Below are 8,786 nucleotides of genomic sequence, written 5' to 3'. Positions count from 1 at the left end.
GGAGATTGACAAAGTTGTTAAATTTTAATTGATAATAGATTCCCTATTTTCATTTGTTTAATAACTTCCTCAAGCATTTCCCTTGGTCTTCTGACTGGTTTCAGTTGGAAGGCCTCTCTTTTGTATATGAGAAAGTGGGGAGGTGGAAGGGGAGATGGAACATGTGATATAGTGTTCCTTAACATTTAATACATGCTTGCAATTTTAAAAAAATCTTATTTTTTGTTGTTATGGATAACTACAGAAAAGGGTATAATACATTGATGGTTTCTAATAATAGAATCCAAGGCATTGTGATTGGTGCTTTGTAGATACTTAGAAGAATCTGTACCCCAAACAGCTTACAGCTTTGACTAGGCTTGAAAAGTCCTAATTCATAATTAGCTCAAAACTAAATTTCAAATTATCTGCAATACATGTGCATTGTTTGTTTCCATACCTACCAAGGTACCACATACATTAAATTCAATTAAGATGCAATCTCAGTCTTGGTAACCACCAGCACTGTATATGCATCCTTCCCAGCTCTCAAATTTTCCATCACAGCTTTAAAAGGGTCCCACTGGATCTTGTAGATACATAGGCCAGATATCAAAATTTCATAATGTTTTGTAGGAATTGTAACACTTCCCACAAGGTGATTTTAATAGTGCACTATATCTTTTTCAGAAGCAAATTGCCAGCCCATTACAAAAGCGGAGGTTTTTTTATTATTGGGCATCTGAGCAAACTGTAAGTCCATTTTTTTTAAAGTTAGGCCTCCACTTACAGTAATAGGAACAGTGGTTGGAATTGTAATTAATCTAATAATCTGAGAAACCAAAAGCCATTAACAGACATGCTAGTTCATCAGGTTGCTTCATTCCCTTGGATATGATGCCAACAGCAGTGTTGACAAATTGCTTCTCATAGGCTAAAGACAGAAATTACACATAAACTGGTATAAGTGATCAGAAACCAGTCCAAATCTGTAACAATAGCAGTTCAGTGCATGTAAACTGCTTTAAGATTGACCAAAACTGGTTTAAGATAAACCTGAATGGTTATAGTATCAGACTTAACTGATTTAGGTTAAATCAGTTTATTAAACTTCTGTCCCAGATCCCCTCCAGATTCAAGTTAACTTACAGTACCCCACCATCCCAGGATGCTCTGCACCTCCCCTGCAAACCCCTACCTTTCAGGGTGGGTGAGCTAGCTGTCTGCTTCAGCTGAGCAGGGAGGCATGCTGTAGCACCCCCCAGCTTCTGGCCTAATCCACTGCAGTCATGTGGCTGCATTTGCAGAATCAAAAGTGCATGTCTGTTTACTTGCTTTATTATTGAACAAACTAACCTGTGAAGATTGAAATGATTCATCCTTGGGCTTTTTAGCTGTCTGTACTTAGCATTACTGTCTTATCTTTCTAGGTTTGTGGAGACCAAAACCAAGGAGCTGTTTTTCTGCGTGAATTTACATTGATTCGGAGAGAGAGCCTTCACGATTATTTCTTGTCTGATTTGCTGAATAACCACAAAACAGAAGACCCGGTAGGACGCTTCTGTTTTATAATTTTTTTGGTCAGTTCTCTGTCCAGAAATGTTGTTATGAAATTGTGCAAGGAAACTGTCACTCAGTTTTATTTATCCTAGCTAGTGCAGTAAGCACTATGCTATATGTAGTGAAAATTTAAGGACAGATTTTCAAAAGGGTAGAACTTGACCTCAAAAGTTATGGTAGTTATAGTCTTCCTATAACATTTTGGTTATTTAGGTTCCTGCCTTATTTTGATTTGTTCATGAAAAAGCAGTTTGCACTGAAAAATTAAGGTTTTGTGCATCTCAATCTCCCTCACCCCACCCCAAAACCCCCGCAAATCCTTTGATGTGGAAATATGCAGCTTGTAGAGGGTGAATCCGAAAGATTTCTTGACAATTATTTCAATATTGGGGTTCCTTTTGAAGTAGTTTTACAAAATAAATGATGCTTTGCAAGTTGTCAATAGGTTAAATGGCACTAAAAGAGAAGTGTGAGAGAAATGGATTTAGAAAAGAAATGTTATTTTTATCCAAAATAACTGTATACTTACCTTCTCTTATGTAGATCTATGTAAAACTTGGATTTGTAAGTGTGAGGTATTTCAAATCTTGAATACTTAGCTGCTCATTCTTGGATGCTTTAAGTTAAAGAAAAGAATTTACAAGTTGAAACAAGCGAGTTGCACATTTTAATCTTGTCTTCTTGTGAGAAGAAACAAACTAGTTGATTTTAACATAACAGTAAATTTACAAGCTTAATCCTTTCAAGGCTGCTTTTGCTATGATTTCTAATACATTTTCATTAAAACTGAATTGTAGTTTTATCAGCAGCTGATGTATTCCTAGATTACTGATGTGTTTTAGGAATTGTTGTCCACAAAAAATTTCTGTGGAATTATAAAAAAATCTTAAGAAAAGGATTCAGTGCGATTTAAAAGCATGCATTGGAGTGGCCATGCTTGCTGCTGCTTCAGTCTGTTGTTCTAGTAGCCTAAGAGTAGTGTCTCCAGTTATCTTTCTTAGAGCATGAAGGAAGACTATCCATCTATCTTCTGTGAGAACGTGGTAGAGCTAAGACAGTGGGAAGGATGGGGGGTTGACTTCTTCTGATAAATCTTTTTGCTGAGGGCAAAGAACCCAGTTAACAAAGGGAATAAAAGCATTAACCAACTGCTGTGTTTGTGTTCATTCATCTGCTTTTAGACAGGCTGTTCTTGGCATTTTACAATCCTACTAAAAGAATTCACAGATGGGGCAAAATCAACACTTTGTTCTATTGGTATGTGTAATTTTATGGGGGGGGTTCAGAGAAGTATCAAACAACTGCTTTACTGCCAATGCAATAAAGTTTCTTTGTAAAGATACTACTGTTTCCACACTGTGATTAATGATGTGGTCCTGGAATCACTGTATATTAGAACTATTGATGCCATGCAGCACAGACTAGCAAGCAGGATTCTTATTATGGTTATGTCTGTATCGCTGGCTTGGGTACTTGTTGTCTTGAAATGTATTGGTCTTGTGCCCGATTACAAGTGTGTTAGGATGCTGTTGACAAGGCAAGGCATTGTATAGATTACTCAGAAGTTTCTCCCTAGGGTAGCATTTGTTATTCCTATACCACGAGCATATTTCTTAATGTGTTGCTCTTTTCCTATATATATGAAAAAAAAAAAAAAAGGCATATGTTAAGAGTACATTATTAAGGTCGCAAAATCAAGCACTCTCAAGGTAAGGAAAGCTGTAATTAATGTTGTATAGCTCTGGCGCATGTTCATTAATGATGCTGTCTTTGAATAAGTTTTTTTTGTTCGTTTGTTTTTTTTATGAGACACCTGACTGATTTGGTACCCAGATAGATGAAACATTGTTTATGAGATTCATTTGTATATCTGTTTGTTTGTTTTTCCTTTTGGTTTTGTTACCCTGTGGGGTCAAGCCAACTCTCAGGAGCTCAATATTGCGCTGTCAGACAGAAGACACACACACCTAATTTGGATTGTACAGTATGTATGTGTGTGCTTGGGGTACCTGGGATACTTGGGGGAAGGTTAAGGTGAGACACACAGACACAAAGTGTAGGGAGTGAAAGTTGCCAGAACTGGGATTAGAACCAGTGGACTAGAGAGAAGCTGACTCAGGAACCGAGGCTTGGGGTTACTTAAGGTAGATGGGGGCTGGAAACTGAGGCAGACAGCTGAGATACTGGTGGGGGAGGGAGCAGATAAGTGATGGCAAGGAAGAGGCAGCCAGGAAAGAGAGAGAGAGAGAAACCTGGGAGCTAGGGGCTGGAAACAGGCTGCCAGTTTAGAGACTGGGGGGGGGCAGATAAGTGGTGGCAAGGAGGAAATAGCCAGGAAACAGACAAAAAACTCAACTTGGGGTTTCAAAATTACAGGTTTATTAAAAACTACATAGCCCCATGAAGTTATTGATTCCCACACACACGCTCACAATGGCAGCAGGAAAAAGAGACTCAGTGGAAGGGCTGGAGTCCAGGTAGGGAAGAGAAGCAGAGTCCAAGTCCTTGGTTCAAGAGGGGGTAGGGGGTTATAGCTACCTATCTAAGCTGAGAAGGAGTCCTTGTCCAGCAGGTGTTGTCCAGAGGGGGGTTGCCGGCAGAGCCTCTGGGTGGATAGGTGGTGTGGCATGGTGCTGGTCCAGATGGAGAAGGCATTCCAAGGAGTCAGTCTTCACTACCCCTTCTATGGGGCAGACTACCTCTGATCTCCTATGGGGAGGGCCTGTCCAGGCAATGTCAGTCTTGTTCCAGAGGGCTCCAGGTGTTCTTACTGAGCATGTGCAGCCTTGGCATAATGGTGGGTTGCCTCATCTTTTGTTTCTTGAATGCTGTGGATGGTTCCATGGGCTGGGTAGTTGGTCTAGGTATTGGTGTGGATGGTTTGGTCATTCAGAGGGAGCTATTTTTAGACCTACTGCCATTGTCTCTCAAGCACCCTCATCCATCCCCATTCATTCAGGAACCAAGTTACATAGGAGTATGAGTCATGGGTTACACAACTGGGCTTGGGGATAAGATGGAGGCTTGACATGACTTATGCTAACTTACATATATAGGCCTAAAAGAGTAATCACACAATATAAAAGCAGTACAAAAATCAATACAAATATAATAATCATCACTTATAAAACAGTTGATATCTGTATCAAAATAGCAGGGCACTTATTTGCAGAGGGGGGAGAAATAAAACTTACTACCTAAAATAAAAAGTTAAAGCTTATCTTACATCTTAGCTTACTTATACTTATCTATAGGGAATAGAGAGGGAGAGACAAAGTCAGAAATGGTTGGGGAAGGGTAGGGAATGCATTTAAAAAAAAGGAAAAACTGGGGGTTTTGCTACAGTTTGTTGCATATGCAAAGGGGGGCTGAATCAAGGTTGTACAGGCCAGTGTTCAACCATAGAATTTTAAAATATGGGCACAACACTTATCCCAAAGGTTTAGTTTATATCTTTATATTTCAGATTGCACAGTAATACATATTTATTGTCACCTAACTAATCTAGCAACACCGTGTATTTAAATGTATAACTTCCTTGCTCTGTGAATTCAGCAAGTAAACTAGCATTGTAGGGAAAGAACTGATCCAGTTGTCAATAATTGTGCTGTTTTGTGCTGTACTGCAGTCAATTGTTCTTGGTCTCTGTGAAGGACTGTGAAATACCTGTAGTTCTAATGTTAAAAATAATAAACCATATATATTAATCAGCCAAGAACAGTCAGAAGACACATGTCAGTAGCTAGTCAAATAAGAATCCCTGGAACTGATGAGGTAAAATTTACTAACAAAGAAGTTCAGCTCTTTGAGAGAGTCCTTTGCACTAAGCATGACTGTCAGATAATAGACATGCTTATTGTTTACTAGTGTGATGCAACTGTATGACTTGGATGAGGGAGTGAAGTGTACTCTGTCCAAGTTTGTGGATGATACAAAACTGTGGGGAGAAGTGGACACACCATAGGGCAGGGAACAACTGCAGGCAGACCTGAACAGTTTGGACAAATGGGCAGAAAACAATAGAATGCAATTTAACAAGGAGAAATGCAAAGTGCTGCACCTAGGGAGGAAAAATGTCCAGCACACCTACAGCCTAGGAAATGACCTGCTCGGTAGCATGGAAGCAGAAAGGGATCTTGGAGTCCTAGTGGACTCCAATATGAACATGAGTTGTCAGTGTGACAAAGTAGTCAGAAAAGCTAACTGCACTTTATCATGCATCAGCAGATGCATGACAAACAGAACCAAGGAGGTGATACTTCCCCTCTTTCGGGCAGTGGTCAGACCGCAGTTGGAATACTGTGTGCAGTCTTGGGTGCCACACTTCAAGAGGGATGTGGAAAACCTAGAGAGGGTCCAGAGGAGGGCCACTCATATGGTTAAGGGCTTGCAGGCCAAGCCCTACAAGGGGAGACGAAGGCACCTGGATCTCTTCTGCCTCCTCAAGAGAAGGTAGAGAGGCGACTTTGTGGCTGCCTATAAATTCATCATGGGGGCACAGAAGGGAATTGGTGAGGCTCTACTCACCAAGGCTCCCCTGGAGGGTCACAAGAAATAATGGCCATAAGCTAGCAGAGAGCAGATCTAGACTGGACATTAGGAGGAACTTCTTCACAGTTAGTCGCCAAGGTCTGGAATGGGCTCCCAAGAGAGGTAGGGCTCTCCCCTATGCTAGGGGTCTTCAAGAGGAGGTTGGATGGGCATCTGGCTGGGATCATCTGAACCCAGCACTTTCCTGCCTATGCAAGGGGTCAGACTTGATGATCTATTGAGGTCCCTCCCAACCCTAACATCTATAAATCTATGAAAAGGGATGCATGGATTATGATGGGTAATGTAGCTGAGTTACTATCATGCACCCTTTGCTGCAGGGCTGAGTGGTCAAGTGCAGTTTCGATCTATGTAAAGTATGCAGCAACTGCACGGGAGAAGTGCAGTCACTCTTTGCTACCCACTACATTAAAGCCACCTCATCATAATTTGTGAGGAGACTAGAAGATGAATTACCCCAAATACTTTACTCTGCTCTGTACAGCACCCAGTGAAGTGTACAGCACTAGTTAATCCCCCTTTTTAGTTGCACTATACCTTAACTTACCTCAGTAGCTGAACTTGTTACAAGTTCTTTTTTTTTTCCTGTGTGCATTGCCCATCCTCCTGGGTAGTAAATTTTGGTTTATTGGCAATGTGGCTTTTGAACCCAAAGCTTCCATTCCAATACAAAAACCAAAAATATAAGTCTTGTGTAGCACCATTAGCACTAACCTCAGAAACTCGAGACCTTAAAACAGGCTCCACAGCTTTTGAGGAAGTTTTTAAAATTAACATTTTCCATCTGAAGTTAAACCCAAACTATACTGAAGAAATTATCCTAAAAATGTAGTAGAACAAAGATTCTCTTAATCCTTAAATAATTAGGTTTTCCTTAAAATATTGGAAAATAATTAGAAAAGCCAGAGAAGAATTAAAAATAATAGTGCACATGCATTTTGAGGATTTACTGGTAACCAAATTCAATTTATGAGGTTTCCAGTTTTTTAAAATTTTTTTCAGGTATATAGTTCTTTAATATTTTTCCCAATTCCTTTACTATGCATGTTGTGGCATGTTGTTTAATGTCAATAGTAAGATTCAAAGCAACGTTACTAAGATTAATCATCTTATCAAGAAACAATTTAAAAACCAAGATTATTAAGGGTCAAAGCTTTCTTCAGATAAACCTGCTTCTGATATAACATCAATGACAGTGGATTTAATTCTGGTTTACACCAGTGGAAAGTAAAGACAAAAGAAAACTTCTTGGCTAAGCGCAAACATTCAAAAAGTCCAAGCCTGAATTGATTCAGTCTTTGCAGGCTAGTCTAACCTGCATAAACTGAACTGATTTGCAAGTGAATAGACATTTCCTTTTGATTCTGGAAATGCAGCCACATGCCTGCAGTGGCTCAGGCTAGAAGCTGGGGATGGGGAGGGAGGGCAGGGGTGCTAGAGAGAGCCCTCCCTTCCCATTGGATGATGCTTGGGCTGGCTCTGGCCAGGCCCCTGCTGCAATAGGGGCCAGCAGGGCAAAAGACCAGGCAGACCCTGGCAGGGGTCCATGTGCTGGTGGAAGAAAGGGGAGTTTAATCCCCTTCCATGCCCCCCCCCCCCAGTTCACCTGAGGCATTGCCTGCGGAATAGCGGGTGGAATTGCCTGCACTATTTAAATTCTTACTTTTCTCTCTCTTTTTTTTTTTTGCAAAGCACATATAGTTAAATTTGCATAAGTTAAATGCACGTATGATGCGACTCCACTGTATTGGCCTTTGAGAACCAAACCCCTATATGGTCTAGCCATAGTGCCATCTTAAAATACTTGAAAATGGTGTCAAGCTCAAAAAAAAAAAATCATGCGTTTGGCTTCAAACTCTTCTACTTCAAAGCAGAGCCAGATGATCTTCTATTTATAGAGTCTAGGAAGAAATTAAGAACTCTTTCCCCTGAACCACCCTGGTAAAAAGGATTACAAAGATTGTACCAGGGCTAGGACCATTTCTGAAGTTGCAGAGGAAGCAGGAAGAGGGAGCTGGTAAGTGGCTTTTTCTTTGGTTTCCTTTTGACGCCAGGGCTATTTCAAGTATTGCAGTTTTATTTTGTGGTGTGGTTCAAGGAACACGGTTTTGTCTCATGACCAAATACACATTTTCTTCTTAACAGCTACCCTCAAGAGCTATACCCTGAGCTATACAGTTTGGCCATGACTGCTTGTGAGGGGGTGGGGCCTAGGAGCGGCCGTGAACTCCCTAGCACCCCCTACCGTCACTCCAGGCTGTATTCAGCACCCTCAGATTCTCGCCCACCACAACTTTGATCTTAAATGAGTTTTAAATGGGAGGCTGCTTTTATCTCCCTGGTGAACGGTACGTATGGTCCTGCCCCTACTCCAAAATGGGGTACCTCTCTGCACCCCTCCCTTAAGGGGTATGCCTGGCCCCGCCGCCACCGCCCCTTGGGCCTGGCTCCGCGCCGCCGCCACCCCGCTCTGGGGCCTAAATTGCCCACCTCTGGGCTTTTGCGCCCTTCTCAGGGCCTCTACTGCGCCTCTGGCGCCTCTCGGGTCTCTGCTGCCCTATCCGCGGCCGTTGCCCCCCCTTCTGGGCCCACGCCTGCGCTCTCTGCACATGCTCCATGCCCCCTCTGGAGCCTTGCCCTTTCTAGGGCCCACGCCATGCTCTCCGCAGCTGTTGCCCTGCCTCTGGGCCTGCGCC

At 41.8% G+C, this 8,786-nt stretch overlaps 1 protein-coding gene across 1 annotated transcript in view; it reads left to right on the top strand.

Moving 5' to 3' along the window:
* Window positions 1-1,391: 1,391 nt before the first annotated feature.
* Window positions 1,392-8,786, top strand: part of ADAMTSL1 (ADAMTS like 1) — a 639,880-nt gene continuing 632,485 nt past the window's right edge. Inside the window, exon 1 of the mRNA XM_019554877.1 lies at window positions 1,392-1,529. The gene's annotated coding sequence lies outside the window, so the exon portion shown is untranslated. The remainder of the gene's footprint in view (window positions 1,530-8,786) is intronic.

Source organism: Crocodylus porosus, unplaced genomic scaffold, assembly GCF_001723895.1.
Source record: "Crocodylus porosus isolate Cpor-Errol unplaced genomic scaffold, CroPor_comp1, whole genome shotgun sequence".
NCBI classification, from domain to species: Eukaryota; Metazoa; Chordata; order Crocodylia; family Crocodylidae; genus Crocodylus; species Crocodylus porosus.
This window is presented reverse-complemented; position numbering and strand designations above follow the sequence as displayed.